Below are 21,337 nucleotides of genomic sequence, written 5' to 3'. Positions count from 1 at the left end.
AGCAAAATTACTCCTTCTGCATGACTTCACAAAGCACCTAGCTAGAACACGTAGATTAGTAGCTTCAGGTATTGAATTATTAGTGGCATCTGAATAGGACTTTTGTAGAAACTTATCACCTGTGTCCTCAGAAATTTCAGGCTAATGGGATACACTTTAGGATTTGGAAAGATGCAGAGCCCCTTATATTACTCGTTAGAAAAAAAGCATCGGTCAACCATTAATATCTGTCTTTTGTCCCTCGCTCCTAGACTCCAGCAATCTGGCTCTGACCTCTGCTAGAAGAAAAGTAAATAAATCAAGCAATGACAACATTTAGGGAAATCATTTAAAAAGTATTTGTTGATTTGATTTTAATGTACACATTATTTTAAGAAAAAATACGACGATTTGCTCCTTCACGTGTGACTTCCAGCTGATTCCTGCATGTGGCTATGAGTCTTAGTCTGAATCTAGTGTAAATCACTCACAGTGACAGAAATATTTTCTTTGTTTTTCCATTCATTCACACCTGGTTGTGAAATATTTCCCAGTTGCATTTCCATTCATCTTCACCCCAGCAGGGTGTCTGTGTTTTAGTGGTCCCGCTAGGTTTGTCCCGCTTTGCCAAAGCTTCAGGACTAAACCTGCTGTGCTCATGACGGCTTGGGAAGGGGAGTACCTTATCTGAAAGGAGAGGTATCTTGTAGGATTACTCAGTCTCTGAACAGATAAGGTAAACAAGACCATTTTGGAATGAAACCTGCAATATCTAAGAGACACGGCCCTGTCCCAATGCTTCATCCTGCCCCTACCCTGTTCTGTTTCTCTGTTTCTTCCTTTGAGGGCCCATTCTCCCCTGGCTTGCTCAAAATTGCCTTATTCTTTCATTTTCACAGATCAGCTCTGCTATTCCTGGGTCTTTTTTCATCCTTTGGTTTCCAGGTGACCTATTTGCTCTTTGTATACTTGCTTTCTCCTGGGGCCATCACATGTGAACAGATGAAGATATTTTCCTTGCCGTAGTAAGGTCAGACACTGGCAGCAAAAGAACCTGGCTATTGCTTATTTACCTTTGAGGCTCGGCTCGAATGAATCTTCTTTAGGTTAAATGGCCCCTCCTCTGTCTTTCCATAGCTCTGGCCCATCCTTCTGATGTGAAACTTGTATTATGGCTACATCATGTTGATTTCTTCCCCTTTCTTCCTCTATCACCCCCCTATCTTCCTGAGGTAGGGCCTTGACCTTTGAATATTTAATGCTTAGAATGATGCAAACTATGTGATAGGTGTTGAAGAAGTTATTACAAAGTGCATTAGCCTTCATAGGTCATATCATTAAATAGTGATTATCCAAGTTTGTGACTTTATCTCTTTCCATAACTGCAAGCCAAGGGCTTTAAAGGATGGGGGAGACCTGATTGATCGTCTGCTGGAATGGTGGGAACCAGGTCAGGCTTTTTTCATCTCTGTAGGTTTGAAATAGAAAACATTAGCAGGGGTGAAATGCTTTAAATAGGATAAGTGGGCTGGATCAGATAAGATAGAAAGTACCACATACTACAAAATTCCACATGGCAAATGATATATTTTTTTTCTGGTTTAAAAAATTATAAAAAAAAAAACAACAAATAAACAAAATACCTGATTATTCTTTCTAGCCTATGGCTTATTCACTGTGCCTGACTTTGCTGGCTCTGACTAGAAGTGTGCTCTGTCTAAGGGTATTTCTGGGCCAGCTTAGTTTTTTTCCAGCATATAAAAGTCTCCATGGGGTCCTGTATAAGGAATTTATCCTCAGTTCCGGTCAGGGTTACAGGAGGGGAAAAATGAGACCTACCAACTACTTTCCTTTGAAGGACAGAGAAAATGTACATTGAAAGATGAATTATATCCTGGACCTTGTTTCATTACCACCTCCTGCCAATTATGTGGTGGGAGAAAGGATGATGTTTCATAGAATTTAATAGATTTCTGAGCTAGAAGGCGCCTCAGAAATCATCCAACACAATTCCCTTATTTTATAAATGAGGAAACTGAGGTTAGGAGAGGTTAAGTGACATGTGCAGGAGGGTAGGAAATGGCAGAGCGGGGCTGGAATCCAATTTCCCTAACCACCAGTCGGCCCTCCTCACCGCCTTCATGCGACCTGGAGAAACAAAGAGCTCGGTGGGGCTCCTCTCCCTCCGCAGTGCTTTCTTTTGCTCCTCTAGCTGTCTTCTCACTATTCAGGGACTTCTAACTCCCATAAGTCTCTCTTCATCTTTCAAAATTCATTTTCAGGAAAGTGACTCACGCCGTATTTTTATGTAACTATTAAACCTTAATATTAGGGCATTTTTAAACCAGACTTATAAGGATGTTGAAATAAAGGACTAAATAAAGAAGAGGGTTTCTCCATGATATCAGAGTCCAGCTCACCTTAGTTGACATGACGTCTTTCAAAAATAAAAGCAATATCTGCATGAAGTTAGAAATTCAAAAAACCCAGAAAGGTAAACTCTAAGATTCCTTTTCCCATAGTCACTGGCTCTAGTGGAAGTTGCTATTAACAGATTTTATCTACAGCTCAGCAAAATTTTGAATGCTTTATGCATAAACCAGCATAGCTAGTTGAGGATAGATGGACAGGCCATCCAAAAGATAAGCAGATAGGTAGTAAATAAAATTTTTGACAAAGAGTTTAGCCTACACAAGTAGGATTTCTTTTAATAAAATAACAGATTGTTTTTTAAATCAGTGTGTATGATGACTTTTTAAATAGCTGCATATTATTCAACTCTATGGATGACTAGTAACTTATTTAATAGTCCCTAAGATTTTTCCAGGTTTTGCAATTATAGGTAGAATAATCATGTTTGTGTGTCGGGCTGTGGATGCATGTCCACATATACTACACATACTTCTGCAAACAGAACTATAACAGTGGAATTGTTGGATTAAAGTATATGATCACTTGAAAATATGATTTTTTGAAATAGGGCATTTAAATGTCTAAAGAAGAAGAAAACTTAAAGAAGTCTCTTTTTAAGATTTTATTTATTTATTCATGAGAGACACAGAGTGAGAGGCAGAGACACAGGGGAAGAAGCAGGCTCCTTGCAGGGAGCCCCATGCGAGACTTGATTCCAGGATACCGGGATCATGGCTTGAGCCAAAGGCATCAGATGCTCAACCACTGAGCCACTCAAATACCCTAAAAAGTCTTCAGTTATAGCTTTTCCTGCCATCTCTCTAAGGCACCAGAAAAGATGCCAAAGAGTGAGTAGCTGGAGAGAATTCCCAGCATAGCAGCCTTTAGTATCAAAAGAAGGGTGTTAATTCAGAGCCTGGAGACTGTGATCATAGATTGGGGGCAAAAATTAAATACGATGGTAAAGAATCTGGTTCAAAATGGCTACATAGGGTTTAAAAGGGATGTTTAGCAAAGCAGCTCAACCATGAATACAGTGTGGAACAAAGAATGGGCCTCCACCTATGCAGATTTCCTCTTCCAGGGAGTCTTCACTGCCTGGTGGGTGGACCACAGACCTCTGTGAGGTAATGGTGCTTGACCAGACAAACTAAAGTTCCTAGCAGGAAAGCAGGTAGCATTTCTTAAAGGTTCCAAGATGGAGACTGTGGGGTTGTTATCTACTTGCTTTTAAAGAGGAGCTAGGCTCTCCTCAGTCTTCTTTTACTAGCTTATTAGTTACTAGCGCAGCACCAGCAAGCTAAGAGCAGCAGCCAAACCCTAATCAATAATGTATCCGTCTGTATCCGAATCAAAGGCACCATGGTAAGGAAAGCATAGAGTACGTGCAATCACAATGCACAGCAGCAGGAGCCAGACAGCTGAGGGGGACCTGAGTTAGATCACAGAGAAGAGAGAAGCTGAGCAGGGGGCAGAAAGCTGGGGAGAAAGACCCAATTGTTAAAAACAATACAGTCCTTAATGTGAAAGGTTGACGCTTCAAAGGACAAAGGAGGCTCAGAGCTTTGGAAAATCAGAATCACAAATACACACACACACACACACACACACACACTCACACACATACATCTATATGTGTACGTATGCGTATGTATGTTTTCTGCTTCAGAAGGACAGGGGTCAAAGGAAGTGAAAGTCCTGGGCAGTTTTTTGGATAATTCAAACAGAATCTCTGCATCACTTGAAATTTTCCAATGTCTCTTTGGCCTCTGTTTTCTAGACAAGGCATCAGGCCTCTAACCGAGAGTCAAGGATTCAGAGTTCACATACTGAGTCCTATCATTTGAACCTGTAAACCACGAAGCATGTCTCCCAAGCAGTGCATCTGAGCTATACTTCTACTATTTAATGCCAAAAATTTTTTTTTAAAAATTAAAAAAAATAAAAGTTTGGGGTGTTAAGTTGAAAATAGAAATAGAAATGTGAGAGCTGGGAGGAATCTTACAGGTCATTTAGCCCAAACCTTTAATTTTGTAGACGTGGAAACCAAGCCTTCAGAAGTAGCTACTTTAACTAACATCACATAATTAGGACTAGATCTCAGACCTCTTTGATTACCACCTCAGTTATCCTTCTGCTGCTCTACCACTAGGCACTGTATTCAGCATTTCTATTTTTGTTCATGGGAGAAAATTAACAGGCAACCAATGTTTCATTATTGCCTGGGGGGAAAAAGATGCATTTATATCTTTCTACAAATGGATTAACATTCAGTAAAGAAAACAGTGAACTGAAATATCTAAGATGATATGGTTTTTCTTATTTCACATACTTTGGAGTCCATCACTCTTTCAACGAATAGACTTTACTTGGGGGTGGGGGGTAGAAAAAGAAGCATGTGTGCATGTTGGGAAAGGGGGCAGGATGAAGAGATACTTTATCCTATGGTCAAATGTAAATTATTTGTATCACCACCACTTTTAATCTTTTATTGTGAACCTGAGCTATGAGGAGTTCTATATAGGCTTAACATGTTATGATCATATATGCCCCCAATGTCTCTGGGGCTTGTTTATTTATTGTCTGTTTCCATTTGTGTGTAAGACCAAGAGGGCACAGAGCAAGTCTGTTATTTATACTTATGTTATTTAAGGTGCTGCTGTGATGTAGACGTTTGTTTCTAGTTCATCTCTGATCTAAAACCAATGTTCTTATTGCTCTCCTCCAAGTGAGGATTCTGTATCCCTCTTCAGGTGGTTTTCCCACCTTCACCGCAACGTCCAAGGTCACTGTGGCAGGTGAAAGGTTGTGGAAAATCACACATGGCAAGAGCAGAGGTAACACTTTCTCTTGTAGTTCATTGGCTAGTACTGAGTCATACCTATAAACCTAACCACAAAGAATTCTGGGAAATGTAGTCAAGTCATGTTTGTCTGGAAAACATGGGTTCAAGGATCAACCAGGAGCCTTTGCCACACTACTGTACACCCAGAGCCTAGAAGAGTGTTTGGTTCATAATAGGTGCTTAAAAAATAACTACTGAAGGAAACTTTGAATGAATGAGTAGAGTCTATCTAACTCTCTTATAATCCTATAGGGTAAGTCATTAAGTGTGAACTACTTATCCAAATAGAAATGAGAATTCATTATGATTCCATTTTTAAAGAAGGTCTTAGTAACTTTCAGCTCATTTGATTTTTCTTTCTTGTCTGCAAGGATCCTTACCTGAAAATAACTTCCTTTTCATGAAAAGCTGTTTCCACAAAAGTAAGGCTAAGTGGAGCTGTCTGATGCCCCCTTTCTCTTCCTCTCAGTTCTCATAGAAGAGACAGGATGGGAACAGTGTGGTAAGAAATCCTCTCACCACCATGGCACAAGCAGATCACTTTACAGTCTATGCCCAGAGAATGTAGATTATCTGCACTCCACATGGACAGTTTATTTTTTTTTATTTTTATTTTTTCACATGGACAGTTTAGAGGATGCTTGCTTTATTTTATATTTAAAAATATAAGCCAGGAAACATACAGAGCTTGTATAAATTGGATAGGAATCTATCCCTGCATGTGAATATCCAGAGCAGGCCATTGGACAAGCTCCTCTGATTCTTAACCAACGTCACGTGAAACGGTTTCTTCAGTTCTTCTACCCATGCTCTCTGACTGCATGTCAAACCTGATCCTTTGCTTTTTATCTTCAGCTGTGCCAAGAGAACAGCAGGTACATGTCCCCAGAATAAAAACTGTATAGCAGAACAGCTGCCTGGGGCCTGGCTCCCTGCCTTCAACACCCTAAAGGCTTAGGGTTGTAGCTACAGCCTTTGAAACACAGTTCTTTGCAAGCTTTGTATCCTCCTCCCACCTTGCCCTCTGCAAATCCCCTCTGTCTGCCTCATGTCAACAATATAGACTTAGGTTGGCTGGAAGATTATTCTTTTTTTTTTTTTTTTTTTTTTTACTGCAGGCGGTGCAAATGAGGAACATACAAACTACTGATTTAGGGTAGTCGCAGATTCGTGGAGTAGTAAAAAGTAGAAACCTGAGCCAATGACTGTCTCTAAACTTCAGTGTTCTCCTCAGTAGAATGGGTTGAAGGTATCTTTCTGTTGAGTAAGTGTTAGAAAATGGATATCAGGTGCCTCCTCTCCAAATATTTATTTTTCTTCTCGTCATTCCACTCTACACTATCCCCTATAGTGGATAACTATATTATATTCACCTCACTCCTAGCTTATGAAAGTTTTATCCTTCTCCAGCTATCAGTATATAAATGTCTATACCCTGAGTACCCCATTCTGAAATTATTTCATTTTAATGCAAAATCCATTTGACTACCTTCTTTGTCCAAGGCTTCTTTAAGCCGCTAGAGCCACACTGTCCAGTACAGTAACCTCTAGCCACATTTTGCTATTGAGAATGTGAAATGTGACTTCTCTAAATAAGTATGTTCTTTAAGTATAAAATACATACCAGACCTCATTAAGACTTCATATACAAAAGGAGCGTGAAGTATCTCATTAATGTTTTGTGTTGCTCTGTCTTGAAATGGTAATCCTTCAGATACATTGGATTACATAAAAAAGATTGTGAAACTTGATTTCACCTGTTTGTTTTTTTATTTATCATACATGGCTATCAAGAAATTTAAAATTAAGTATGAGCTTATATCCATGGCTTGCACCATATTTCTGTCAAACGGCATTGCAGCGGAACTTTTCCCTTACCCAAAGTCCGTATTCCAAATTTCTCCTGCAACAAAATCCTCTCCCTTCAACCCGGGAGTCCTCCTTACTCCTCCACCATTCGAAGGCAGATATGTTCTTCCTTCTTCTCCAGCATGGATAATATCCAGGATCTTTTAAAGCAAGAGGATTGAATTGGCATTTTAATGTTTCTAAAAAAATGTGTATATCATGCATGATTTAAAAAAAAAAAAAGTGGTTATGTGACCTGACCCCATTGCTACTTAGCCGGAAGAAAGAGGTGGACTGTGAGTTCTTCTTCTGACCTCTTGATAGTCTTGGGAATAGCAATTTGGCAGAAGAGGGGAACATCTGGTTCTGAATTTGGGTTTCATAGATTCAAATCTTTGCACTGCATTAACTTGAATCTGTAACCCTAGGTAAGTCTCTTGAGCTCCTGGAGTTGCTTTCTGCAATGATAAATATGTCTTTGTGAAAGTTAGATTTAAATTATGTAAAGCATCTGACATATAACAAGTCTTTAATGAGTGGTCCAAGTATTATTTCACATGACAAATCATACTACTAAATAATTCATTGGGACATTGGGACAGGGACCATGGGATGCGGTGGACACTGGAGACATGTAAATTCCACAAGTCTGTTACAAAACATCTACTACACCTCCATTATTTCTGTTTCCATTAGATTTTTATTGTGGGTCTGATTTTCAACAGGTGCAAATTAAAAATATCCATAAAACTTTGAGGGTGATATCAAGATGTAAAGAACATTAAAGATATGATCTTAATGGTTAAAAGAATACTTTTACCACATACTTTATATCAAAGATTACATTTAATCACAGAAGGCAACTGGTTCCATGGTCTCAGAAAAAAAATGAGAAACAAAATTTTTCAGCCAACGTGGGGATTCTTTACATTCTTCATACTCAGTGATACATATGAATAGATTGAGCTTCTCCAAAATTTATATGGCTACAGTTTAAGAAACACAGAATAACTTCCAAAAAGTAGGAAAGAAATTCTTTGCTAATTTTCTTAACTCCAGAGATTGAGAGGTGAGAAAGGTTCTATTCTTCAAAGTGCCTTAGTAGTCATTTTTACCACACTAAGGAATTTTTTTTTTTACTTTAAATATAATATTCAACTTTTCAGGATTTCTATATATATTAGAATTAGAGCTGATCCTTGGATGACCAAAGTAGGGGTGATAGAAACTAAGGCAGGACTCTTAACTGGCTCAAATGGGCCAAAGAAATCCAAGACCTGCCTCTTAGATCTTGGATTCATGGTTGCTAATTGAGTTTTGGGATCAAGGCCTCCCGGAGAGGCTGCCATTGACTGGTGATTTCCAAGCACAGGGAGGCCAGATTCCCTTAGGTTCTTTCTACTCACCATGTATATTCCAACATTCAGTGCTTCCCTGTCATGATTATCTGAGGCAAAGTAGACTATGAGAAAAGATGGTGAGACCAGGTCAATAATATCAAATCTCCTAATTTGGACCTAATGTGATCCTGCTGAGATAAAGGCCCAAAGAAGCCAGATTCAATTGTGTGTGAACACTGCATATTGGAATCATATATCTGTATGTATGTATATATATATATATATATATTTTTTTTTTTTTTTAATTACTACTCAACCTGTCGGTGGGCTACTAACATTATCTTAGGCAAGCAGTACTGAGACAGTCAATAAACAGGCTGTAGGACAAACAGCACCTGCCTGAATACTTAATGAATCTTGCCCACAGCGGTTTGTGCAGACCTTCTGATGTCTGAACTCCTTTCCTTTCTTTCCCCACGGAGCAAACTCCTGGGATTCCTCAAGACCCTGTTGAAATGGGACCTATTCTTAAAGCTTGCTGCCTTCCTGTCACACAGTTCGTTGTTACCTCTCTCCCCCATCAGCTACCACAGCACTCTGTGTGTGATTGTTTTTGCAACTGAAGCATGAGGGCTTCAAGAACAAGATTTGCTCCCTTGTCATTGTACTCCTGTGCCACTCACAGTGCCTGGAGTGGGAGAGACACTCACACAGTTTTTGAAAGGGTGCATGCTTTTTCTGAAAGCCAAGGCCAATAATGATTGGGCCAGTCAATCGATAGACTGATCTAATCCCTCCCACACAATGGTCTTTTAAAATATATTCACAGAAAAGTGTAGATGACCTTAAGAAATTTCAAGTTGTCTTCAGTTGCCTTGGCAGAAAGGTACTTGATGGGAGAGAGACATGTTGCCCAGTCAATTAGTTTTTTCCTTCAGTTTGCCATAACCAGAGCAGAGATTTTGAGTTCATTTTAACCAAAGTGAAGATTAGCTGTCTTTCAAGGGTCCCTATTAGGATGATTGGAGAAAACTGATACCCTTTTCTGTTGCAGAATACAGAACAAACATACTTTAAATGATTCGTTTGTGTAGCTATTTCCGTGCTTGGTTATTTTTAAATTTTTCTTTACTACTCCTGCTTTTTGTTAACTTTACAATGTTTAATTAATTCTAATGTTTCTTTGAATATTGTTTTTTCTTTCTCTATATTTATCATTTTATCACCATAAGTGCCTGCAGTACAGGGCTCAGGTGTTGCCATCTATGTGATGTATTTTCCGGAAAATAGGGAAGGATGTTGTAATCCTCCTTTTATTTTCCCAAATAGTTCATTAATGCTTGAAATTGTAAAGCTAGAGATTCAGTCTTTTGGCTTAAGACTTGGGGTCTTTTTTGGTGAGGATGTGGAGAAAGGGGAACCCTCTTACACTGTTGCCTGGAATGCAAACTGGTGCAGCCACTCTGGAAAACACTATGGAGGTTCAGAGAGTATCATGCAAGGTGAAGTAAGTCAGATAAAGACAAATGCCAATTTAAGAAACAAAACAAATGAGCAAAGGGAAAGAGAGATGAGAGAGAAACAGAAAGACAGAAAGACAAACTTACTTACAGAAAACAAATTGTTGCCAAAAGGGAGGTGGGTGGGGGGTGGGTGAAACAGGTGATGGGAATTAAGGAGCGCTTGTTGTGATGAGCACCCGGTGTTATATGGAATTGTTGAGATCTATATTACGCACCTGAAACTAATATTACACTGTGTTGACTGGAATTAAAAAGAATAATTAAAAAAAATATTTGGGCCCGTATTAAAAGATAATCTTTTATAATAGATAAAACATTTTCCTTCCTTAAGCCCATAAGATCCAACATACCACTTTATCGCATTTATCATATTCATTTTCTATTACACTTATTTATATGTTTATGTCCCCTATTAGATTATGAGCTTCATGAAGTCAGGGATTAATCTTTCTATGTCCTACTTTTCCCAGATTAATCTTTTCTGGTGGATTAAATATTGGTTGTGAGAGATGACATGCATAAACCCACTGTAAGTCAGATTAAGTTACCAATTAATTGGCCAGAAATCAGAATTCCACAAAGCTGGAGAAATTGCAACCTACTGAGCATATCTGCACCTGAACAGGTATCACACAGCTTCTGGTGTCACCTGGCTTCACGAGGGCTTACATGGTAATCAGGTAACACTGCCACAAATAATCTTTTTTACTAAGGCTTCCATTGTTCAAAATTGGACATTCCCATTCCTTATGCCAGACAAGTGGGAGTAGAGTCATATCTTCATGGGGGAGGAAAGTTGTATGGATGCCCGGGCAGCCTAAGCTCTCATTCATCTCTGTCCCCTGCTCTGCAGCTCTCAGAAAGCCCATTTGCCTGCACCAGCACAATTTCTCGGTTGTCATCCTATAGTTGTCATTCTGTAAAAAATTGTTGATACACACACACACACACACACACACACACAAGAAGGAGTGAGAAAGAGGAAGGGAAATTAGCTCATAGAGTCGGTGCTCTTATTCACACAAAGAAGAAAGCAGATGAATCTCAGTGAGGTCAAGTAACATGCTTAGGATCTCACAGCTAGTCAATGAAAGAACTAGGCTCTTTAACCCTATGTGGTCTAGCCACAAAGCCTGGAAATTTTCCAACACGTCCTGCTTTTCATCAGCCATGAGTTTAATAATAGAAATAATCTATTCAGTGCTTTTCCTATCCAAAAAAAAAAAAAGTCAACGTATTTTCCTTTCTACTTTCCATTTACACTTTTTCTTTCTCCTTTGGTTGTTCTTTTTTTTCTTTTATCCTAGCCTTTTGTTTTCCTTTTTTTCTCCCCCTTTTCCTGCTCACTCATCTCTTCCTTCTTCCTCATTCTTTATTTCTTTTCCACTCTCTCTTTTCCAATTCCATTAATGAAAGTAGATAATAACTTGTGAATTCAAGTGGAACTTCATTTCTGAAACTGCACACTCATGCTGGAACCCATTAAGCTCGATAGCGAGAAATGAGAGAAATCATAATTATCAGGCCACTAAAATACATGAAACATAAAATTTGTCAGGGAAAGTAATTGAAATTATTGGAGCAGTTGGGCCTGGTGCTGAGCAGACCCTCAGTGATAATGGAAAGGTTACGGGTGATGTTTAGCAATGCTGATGAGGTCCAAGGTGACTCCACACTACCACAGTCAGCAAATTTATGCTCAGTTTATATTATTTTGCTAATCCATCTCTGGGAATTTGGAGAAATGTGGGGTTCGGGGAGCCCCTTCATCTGTCCAGCGAAGCCGGTAGAGGACTTATTCTTTTTATCACACCATTAGTGAGTTTTTTCCTTTTCTCGTTTTGTTGTCTTTTCTCTCCTTGAATTTCATCTTTTCATTTCACTTCTTCCCACTATTCTTTATTATTTTAGCTTTTTTCTCTGCCCTTTCCCATTCTCAATGCTACTGTTTAATTCCATCTAAAATTATTTGACGATTTGTCTGATTGGTGTGTAAAGTGTCTTTTCACCCAGTGGCAACTCTGTGACCTAGGATCAAAGTTTTTCTTCCCTTGATCCAGGCTGCCTGCCACTGAGCTTAGGCCACAGTCCCAATCTGCACGTACAGGCGTTTCTGCTGCTATCATGGCTAAACAAATGTCACTGCGCATGTTCTGCTGTTATCTGAGCACATACGAAGATGCAGGAATGAAAGAGGCTGATTCTCCTACAACCAGCCTTAAAATTCTGAATGTGTCTCTGATCTCAGCAACTTAAGAATTTTAAGTAGTCAAGGCTACTTATATACTGTGATTATGGCAATAAGGGCTGAGACACAGAAAATATCGTCCAGAAAGGGATACTAGTTCATACAAGGTTAACCATATATTCAGACCATGAGACTAAGACATTTTTGAGAAAGATACCTGAATCATACTGGAAAATATTTACAAAAGTCACCATAGCTGATAATAGTTACGGGCTGAATAAGCATCCGCATATATAAATATGCATGACATTGATTGATGATTTCCTCATAACTTTGTATCTCTTTCCTATCTCCGTGGTAATATACATACACACAGATATATATTTTAAGATTTTATTTCTTAAAAATAATCTCTGCATACAACATGGGACTTGAACTTACAACCCCAAGATCAAGAGTCACAAACCCCACCAACCTGAGCCAGCCAGGTGCATGGCAATTTACATTTACAACACATTCTAACCCTTTCCAAACTTTTATTTGATCTTCACCTATCAAAACTATGGAAGCTATTATTATCCCCATCCTAGAGCTGAAGAAACTCAGACTCTGAAAGATGAAATGATATAGACACTGTCACTTGATCAGTGAGTAACGGATGTTATGTTTCCTATCCTTTTAGCCTACATGCTTTTCGCAGTGCCTTGTATCCCTACTATCAGAAAATTTTTGATTTGGGCCTGAATAGCATCTTGGTTATTTGAAAAAGTTCAATGACCTCATTTGGATGACTCTATACTGTAGTCACTGTATCTCAATACGTGGCTGACCAAAGCATACTTACGCTGGTATCAATGCTGACAACTCACCAGTATCTAATCTTTCTCAGAGGTGTGAATTCTAGTTCCCAAATTTCCACCAAGTGGTAGCTTAGTCTCGGCTTCAACAGTTTTACAAAGGAATGACTTCAGAGCTAGCCCATTCCATTGTTGGATAACTCTAGTTGTGTTTTTTTTTTTTTTATTTTATGTTTATTTATTTATTTATTTTTTTGCTTTGTTTTGTTTTATTTTTCTGTTGAGACAAAGGCCATTGTCAATTCAGTGAGATTCCAGCCTTTAGAATACTCTGAACAAGTCATAGAGAGTTACTGAGCTTAAAATATATGCCAGCTTTAGACTTAAATGCTGGAAATAATCTCTTCTTCTACAGTTGCAGCCCTAGTCAGAATCTCTGTATTGGTAGCTGAGAGTATGGCCTCTTGGGTCAGACTATCTGGTTTGAAACCCAAATCCACCTTATGTTGTTCAAGGTTGTGCGGGTTCCCTAATTTCTGTGTGACTCAGATTTTCCATGTGCAAAATGAGGATGGCAATAATACCACCAGATTGGGTTTTGGCTGGGAATAAATGACTTGATATATATGAGAAACTTGAAAGATAGCATGGCACTTACTGAGCGATAAATAAAGATTAGCTATTATTATGGTAAGGACAGTAGTTCAGAAAAAAAAAAAAAGAAAGAAAAAAAAAAAGGACAGTAGTTCAGGATATCTAGACCCCTCTCATGTACCTCTCTGAGTCCTCTTCTCTAGATTAAAACCCTAGGTTCAGTAGGTGGGTCATTCACTCATCCCAAATGAACTGAGTGACTGGTAAGGGCCAAGGGTGTGATGAGCTTTAGAGGTGAGCCAGGAACAAACAATCCGAGGGCTAAAGGAGATCATTGTCTATCTGTTTAGGAGATGTGGATCTTCACAGAGATAACTGTGATTCAGAGAGACGAGGGCTGAGATTTTCATACGTACAAAACGAGGACACGGTGCAAGACACACACAGATAGACACACACCTTTTTCCCCAGCTGAGCTGGTGGTGGGCTGTAGGGCAAGACTTAGACTTTTCTGGGAGGAAGCCCTGATTCAAGGCTTGAAGGACAAGTTAGAGGTAGCTGGGAGAAAAGAGAGGAAGAGGAGGATGGCGTTGAAAATAGGACATGTGCATGTACAAAGGCCTGGGAACGAGGCATTTGATGGGCACTCTAAGTGGTTTAGTACGGATGGAGTATAAGCTGCCTGTCAGAGAGAGGAGACTGCGGAGATGGCTGGAGAGAGCCAGGCTCTTACAGGCTCTGCTTAAAAAAAAATAAAGAAAGAAAGAAGGTTGACTTTTACCTTGATCTCTTCTTGGCAGCCTCATTACACTGGAATAAATTAAATTCTAAAGTCTTCTTTTACATGTGCTGCTATTAAAGAGAGTTTGTTTGAACAACAAACAAAAAGCAGTGCTTTCAAAGCCCAGCATACAGGCTCAATCAGTAAGGATGCTGGGAAGAAACCAGGGCCAACAGGAGGGCGCAGACCACCTGAGGGGAAAATTGGGGCATTCTTTCAAATTCTCTCATATAGCAGATTCTTATATAGGAAGCTCTGGAAAATAATCATATAAAATGGAAAGTTTTAAAGATTTTTCTGATGAAAACAATGAGAGAGAGGTTCTGAAAAGCCAGGTGATTCATACCTTAGAGATTCTTAGAATGACATGATTGGGGCACCCAGGTGGCTGAGTGGTTGAACGTCTGCCTTTGGCTCAGGTCGTGATCCTGAGGTCCTGGGATCGAGTCCTGCATCGGGCTTCCCGCAGGGAGCCTGCTTCTCCCTCTGCCTGTGTCTCTGCCTCTCTCTCTCTGTGTCACTCATGAATAAATAAATAAAATCTTTAAAAAAGAAAAAGGAAGAAAGAAATGATCAATTATGAGGGAGTCCACTAAAATTCTTTTTACTGCTCTTTGAATTCCTGATGGCTGTTAGAACACTTTGGGGGTGAAGATCTCCTTGGTGTCACATAAGGACTGTCTGTGATCACTTTTGTGACGTTTTCTATAATTCCATGTCCGTCCATCCCTGTACTCTGAAAAGTGTCTTCACTATTCCATTGAAAAGAGAAAATTACTGCATATGTAGCATTCATGGTCAAGTACTAGATAATAGGGTCCTGAAAATAAAGAAGTTTTACTTTGTAATGGGGCATAGGAATAAAAATAGGCTTGAACATATAAATCTTTTAGATTCTGTGCAGCATGTATGCACAAACACTACATTCCACAGGGGGAGAAATATTAATTCTAAGCTCCAGGCATTGAATTGTCATCCAGCGTTCCCAAATTGCCAAGATGATGGTATTATTTCAAACCTGAAATCATCTAATGAAAGTACCCGCTGGGCTGTTGTTTAATAGGTGTTTGTCATGTTTATTTTACTATTTCTATAGTAAACTTCATTTTGTCAACGTATGCGGACATTTGTCCTAAATTACCTCAACTATAGCTAATGGGTACCAAACTCAGTATTCCGGAGTATTCCTTACAAGGCATTTATATGGATGCATCATCCATAAAGACATATTTGTATGAATAATGTCGAGTGCATATTTGTATACATTAACTTCTGGTGCATAGAGCTAGAAAGCACAAAAGTACCTTATTTTAGAAACATCAGTGAGAAAGGACACTTGTTGTTCTAACTAATACAAGAAGAAAATTTAGAGTTTTATACAGTGGTATGAATAAAAGGAAGGTCCAATTAAGGACAATTTGATTTTTTCCCTGGTCCCACTTTATGCCACCAGGAAGGTACTGATCTTTAGTGGAAAACTGGAAAGTATCCTTGGAACATCTATTGTAACTTTTAATCAATAAGGGATCCACGTCCCAGTGACGATGGCTCATTTGTCAAAGTGTTACAGTTAATTAATACAAAGTGAGAATTTGAACTCAGCTCTTCAGATCCCTGATTTATGCATTTCCCACTTCAACATTGCCATTTCTGCCCTTTGCTATTTCTCTGCAGATCGCCTTCCTTTTAGAGGTTTTGTGAGAGTTAACATCTTCAAGTGTGCTCTTGTGTATTCCATCCAGCAGACGAGAAATAATAGTGAGAACCTAGCCTCGTGCATTAATTTAAAGTTGCTTTATTAAAAGGATTCATTTCATTTAAAAACATGCCACAAATAATATGAATAAAAATATGTTCTGAGTTTAATAGTGCAAAATTTCTATCTTGTTAGTGCTCCCACACTGAGAACACCGTATAAATGTGGAAAACAGGCACTTTCAACAGAATTTCTGAAATCTGATGATGCTCAGTAACTATGTCAATTAGGAAGAAAACATATCTCGGAGTCATTCCTTTGAGCACTAGAAGCTCTTTTATGTTTGGATGCTGCTGGCAAAAATATTCCTGGACACAGCAGCTTTAAAGCTTTTGAGCAACAATGAAATTTCACAGGAAGAAAGGTTAGAGCTGGGACCATACCAGAGAACTAATTGCTACGAGAGCTGCCTGTATATACACACTGCAGTAATTCCTAGAGACACCATTTAGAAACAGTTCTGTTCTGTATATGCCTTGTCCCCCAGAATAGGGACGAAAAAGAGGGTTTCTCCTGGCTGTGGGGGTTTGACGAAAGGCCCAGCTGTGGATTCATTTAGGGCATCATGTGGGCAGTCTGTCATGGGGGAGACGGGGACTCCTCAAGCTTTATAATTCACACAAAGTATCATTCTTTCTCCAGTGGCCTTCCCAGTTTTGGCAAAGAAAGCCTAGTTTTCTTTTTTTTTTTCTTATTTATTTCTTAAAATAAAGTTTATTGAAGTATAATTAATATACAACAAACTGCACTTTCTTAAAGTCTATAATTTATTACATTTTTTTAATTGACTAAATTTTGACATGTTTACTGACCTGTGAAACCATAACATGATCAGGTTAATGAACACAGACATCACCCCCCACCCCAGTGTTTCCTCATGCCTCTTTATAACCCACCCCCTACTCCCACCTTCTCCGCTTTCTCCTATCTCCCAGCAACCACTCCTCTGTTTTCTTTTCCTATAGATTAGTCTGAATTTTCTAGAATTTCATATAAATTAAATCTCACAGTAGGTACTCTTTTGGTCTGGCTTCTTTCAGTGTAATTATGTTGAGATGGATCCATGTGATTGCACATTTCGAGACCCCATTCCTTTTCATTGCTGAGTCCTGTTCTACTATATGGATATAGATCACATATTGTTGACCCGCTCATCTATTTACAGACATTTGGATTGTTTCCAGTTTGAGACTATTACAAAGAAAGTTGATATACATGTTTATGGACAAGTGTTTACGTGAAAGGCTGATGCTTTTTCTTTTCTCTTAGGTAAGTACCTAGGAGAAAAACAAATGGATCATATAGTAGGTTTATGTTTAGCTTTAGACTTCTTTACCATGGGGGAAAGGGGCAGTATTGCTGCTTCAGCTGAAATAACACGTTTCAGCAAGTTTTATGAGAGGACTTGACTCAAAGTTGGGGCACTCAGAGCTATTTGTTCCAAGCTTCACGTTCTTTTTAATTACAACTCCTATAAAATTGAAAAAAAAATGGGGTAACTTACAATCTGGGAAGCACATATATGGTCAGAGAATTAAAAATATAATTTCAGAAAGACCTGGGCACCCTGAGTCTTATCCATGGACTCCCTAGTGCTCAAGAGACCACTTTTTCCATGCATATCATGCAGCATAAAGGAGAGACTTTAACTCATCCTCACAAAGGAAATATGAAGCTTCCAAAATGAGTGACTTATAACTGGATAGTTTTTCAAAAGCATAATACAGACATCAGTTTTCACACTAAGTATTTGTGTCAGGCTAATTCACATACTTTCACATTCTTCGTATACTAATGTGAAATATTCGTAGTTTTCACATAACTCACATAGGATCTTTTATGTACTTTTTCTCATTTTAGTCATAGTATCTCTGACAGGGAGTCAGAAGACATTTAATTTCCCCATGTTTTCAGTAGTAGAATGTGGAGCTCGCCAAAGTTTAGACAACATAGCAGAGGGAATACTGAAACTAGGGGTCAGGAGTACAGGGTTGTCGTCATGTCTTCATAATTCAAGTACTAGGAGACCACGAACAGATCGTTTTATTTAATCCTCCTGGGCTTCAGTTTTCATCTTGGTAAGGTAAAAAGTTTGGTGAGATCAGGCCTGTCAAATTGTATTAGAAATACAATAATATAGTATTTTGTATAATATATATATATATATATATGTATATATATATATATATTATACTAAAGGCTCTGAGAATTCTAGTAAAGAGCCCTGTTTGACTTTGGGTCACCTAGCATTTCCCAAAGTTTTTTGCTTCAGAATTCTTTTGCATGTTGATCTTTTAGTACTTCCTGACACCTTGTGAAATGCTAAAAACACAGTAAGAAATCCTGAAATAAATAATCTCTTAAACTCCTAGCATCTTCCCCATTCTCTCTCCTTTGATAGATGTCATTCTCGCCTGTTCAAAAAAGAAAAGCATGGAGGAAGGGAAATGAGAAGCTAGGTTTCTGAACTCCTTGTCCATTGCTTTTCCATGCTACCAAGACTAGTTTGCTTTTCTTGTGCTGCTTTATGGTGACAAGTCTAAAGCTCCCACCACAGGCTGAGGGGGGAAGAGGCTCTAGTACAACAAAGTCCCTTGGCCTAATTCTGACCAGGAAAGAATGTACCAGAATTTGTTGTTTCTTCTTCCAGGTACATTTCCTTTAAAGACTGTGTTTACATGACTGAGGGTTCTTAAAAATATATATATATATATATATTTATTAAATATATATATTAATAAAAAAATAATATATATATAAAATAAAAAATATAAAATAAATATATATATTTATTAAATATATATTAATATATATATTAAATATATATATTAAATATATATATATATATATATTCATGAGAGACGCACAGAGAGAGGCAGAGACACAAGCAGAAGGAGAGGCAGGCTCCCTGAGGGGATCTTGATTGCAGGACTCTATCCCAGGACCTGGGATCACAACCTGAGCCAAAGGCAGATACTCAACCACTGAGCCACCCAGGCGCCCCACATGACTGAGGGATCCATACAAAGCCCCGAATAGCAGTGAAGGTCAATAGAGGAATCTGCTTCACACTTCCTGGGAGCTGTATGTAAACTAAAAACTTTATTTGGAAATAGCAAGACTTGTTCCACTCAGACAAAATAAAGCATGGGAATACCGAATTGCCAGCCAATTTCTTTTTTCAGTCTTTGTTTCAGGCCAAGACGGTTCTGCTCCCCAAATCAGCAGGTGGAGACGGTTTCTATGAAGCCTGTCTCAGACTCCCTCATTTAGAAATTTTCATGGCACCAGAAAACAGCATCTAGAGAATCCCAAAGAACAAATGAGGGGAAGCGATCCCCTTATTTCTCACCCCCTGTTCTGTCACTAGGACAGCAGGGTCCTGGTCTCACACAGAGGTAGTCACACAACTCTATTTTCAAGGAAAAGCAAAGTCAGTAATTTTCTCACTAGTGCTTCCAGTTTTACCTTTAATTTCTCAAGGACAATGAAAAATAATGACATTCTGAACAATATAAAGATTGAGCTTTTTTCTAAATATCTGTATTACACGACTAAACAATAAAACTCTTTCAGCATCAATATTTCAAGAAATGTGCCGGCAAGTGCATTAAATATATTTAAGCATGTATATATGTTAGGAATTTTAAAGGAGAAAAACAGGTGAAAGATGCAAGCATATGAAATATGCAACTTAGATTGGTCTAAAAAACAAGTTTGAAATGGCTGAAATCCAGCCATTAAGGTGTTCAAACTTAAAGCTTACTAACCTAACCTCTGAAATGTGCTCTCAAAGATAGCTCTGCTGGCAAATGTAAATCCCCTTCTCCCTTCTCAAACGAGGTTGCTAAGATCCACATATTGACTGATACTCAATCTATATAAGATTCAGAACTGGATTTTTTAAGAACTCCACTGAGCCTCACGTTCTTATTATCAGTTTTTCTTTTCTAAAAATGTAGGGCATGTGCCCATTTATTTTCCAAATGAACTCTATAAGATTCTTAATAATAAATGGTTTGAAATAATGGGTATCATTTGGAATTCCTTATCAAAGGAAGCAGAATTCTTCCCCTGGATCATTCTTATTTTGTTCATAATAATGGAAAGCAAGTAAAGTGTGAGGGTAGGGTTGAGGGAGGCTAGTCTGTTATCTCTTTGTGATATTCTAGGCGATTTTCAACTATTAAACTTGCATGTATTTTATTTAATGTAAAATAAATAATAACACCTCTCCTTCCCTCATTCACTTTTTTTTTCCCCATCTTAAAAAGCTCTTGTTTCTAGTTGCCATGGTGATGGCGCCACTCTGATATTTGTTTAAGTGAAACACTTTCATGTCACTGACTTGAGGACAGGTACTAGAAGGATCAGAAAAAATAATTGACAGTCTACCCTGCTAGCTGGAAGAGAGGGCCTTGTTCTATGGCCAAAGGGCAGCTTTGATCAGAGAAATTATCCTCATAAGAGTAATGAAGGGACAACTTAGCTCACTGTGTGGTTTATTTTATTTTCTACTTCCATTGTATTTTGTTTTGTTTTGGAAAAGAGTAAGATATCATGTTGGGAGTAAATAGGCACTGTTTAAAACTGAGGTTGTTTGTAGATAAATTTGCTATTGGGATTTTAGGAGATCTTTGGAGATGAAGAGAGACAGGAGACCTTAAAGGGAAAGGCCCTTTTTGCTCATAAGAAATGAAGCAGAGAAGCGTCCCCATTTAGAATCAAAGAGGCAGTCCCTAAAATGGTAACTTACGGTCAGTCCCCTGAAATGGGTTTTGAATTTGTGGCTGCAGGAAATACCATGAAGTCATTCAGAAAAATCAACACGTTTCCAATTGCCACACAACTTATGGGTTCTCTGTTGTGTGCAACTCGAACGCGGGGACTCTAGCATGTAAAATCCATAATGAGAATCATTTTCGATGAATGTCAGTTCCCAAAGGTACTGTCTCTCATTACAGGCACATCTAACTATGAAACTGGAGTTCTAGGAGATAGCTTATGCTTGGATCTGCACTTTATTTCTCAGCACTGCTATTGTTAGTATCACCTTTGCAGAACAGCACAGAGGTTGAAGAATAGCATTTGGAATCAAATAGGCTGTAGTCCCAAATCCCACCCCTTGCTTTCTGTGTGAACTTGGGCAAATGCATGAACATTCCTGACCAAAGTGCGCAAACTCATGGTCTTAACATGGAACGCTGGGCCTAATTGGGCTGGTTACAGTGAATGTCTCTTTTGTAAAAATATCCTTTCCGTTTTAATGACAGT

General features: G+C 38.6%; 1 long non-coding RNA gene across 1 annotated transcript; it reads right to left on the bottom strand.

Annotated features, from left to right (window-relative positions):
• Positions 1-7,028: 7,028 nt before the first annotated feature.
• Positions 7,029-14,794, bottom strand: LOC119867297. The gene is made up of 3 exons (XR_005383081.1): positions 14,654-14,794; positions 7,346-7,542; positions 7,029-7,245 (listed from the first exon to the last, which is right to left on the bottom strand). It is a non-coding gene; the product is annotated as an uncharacterized LOC119867297 (long non-coding RNA).
• Between the last annotated feature and the right edge of the window lie 6,543 nt (positions 14,795-21,337).

This window comes from Canis lupus, chromosome 33 (genome assembly GCF_011100685.1).
Source record: "Canis lupus familiaris isolate Mischka breed German Shepherd chromosome 33, alternate assembly UU_Cfam_GSD_1.0, whole genome shotgun sequence".
Taxonomy (NCBI): Eukaryota; Metazoa; Chordata; class Mammalia; order Carnivora; family Canidae; genus Canis; species Canis lupus.
The sequence above is the reverse complement of the archived record's forward strand: the minus strand, read 5'-3'. Positions and strand labels throughout refer to the sequence as shown.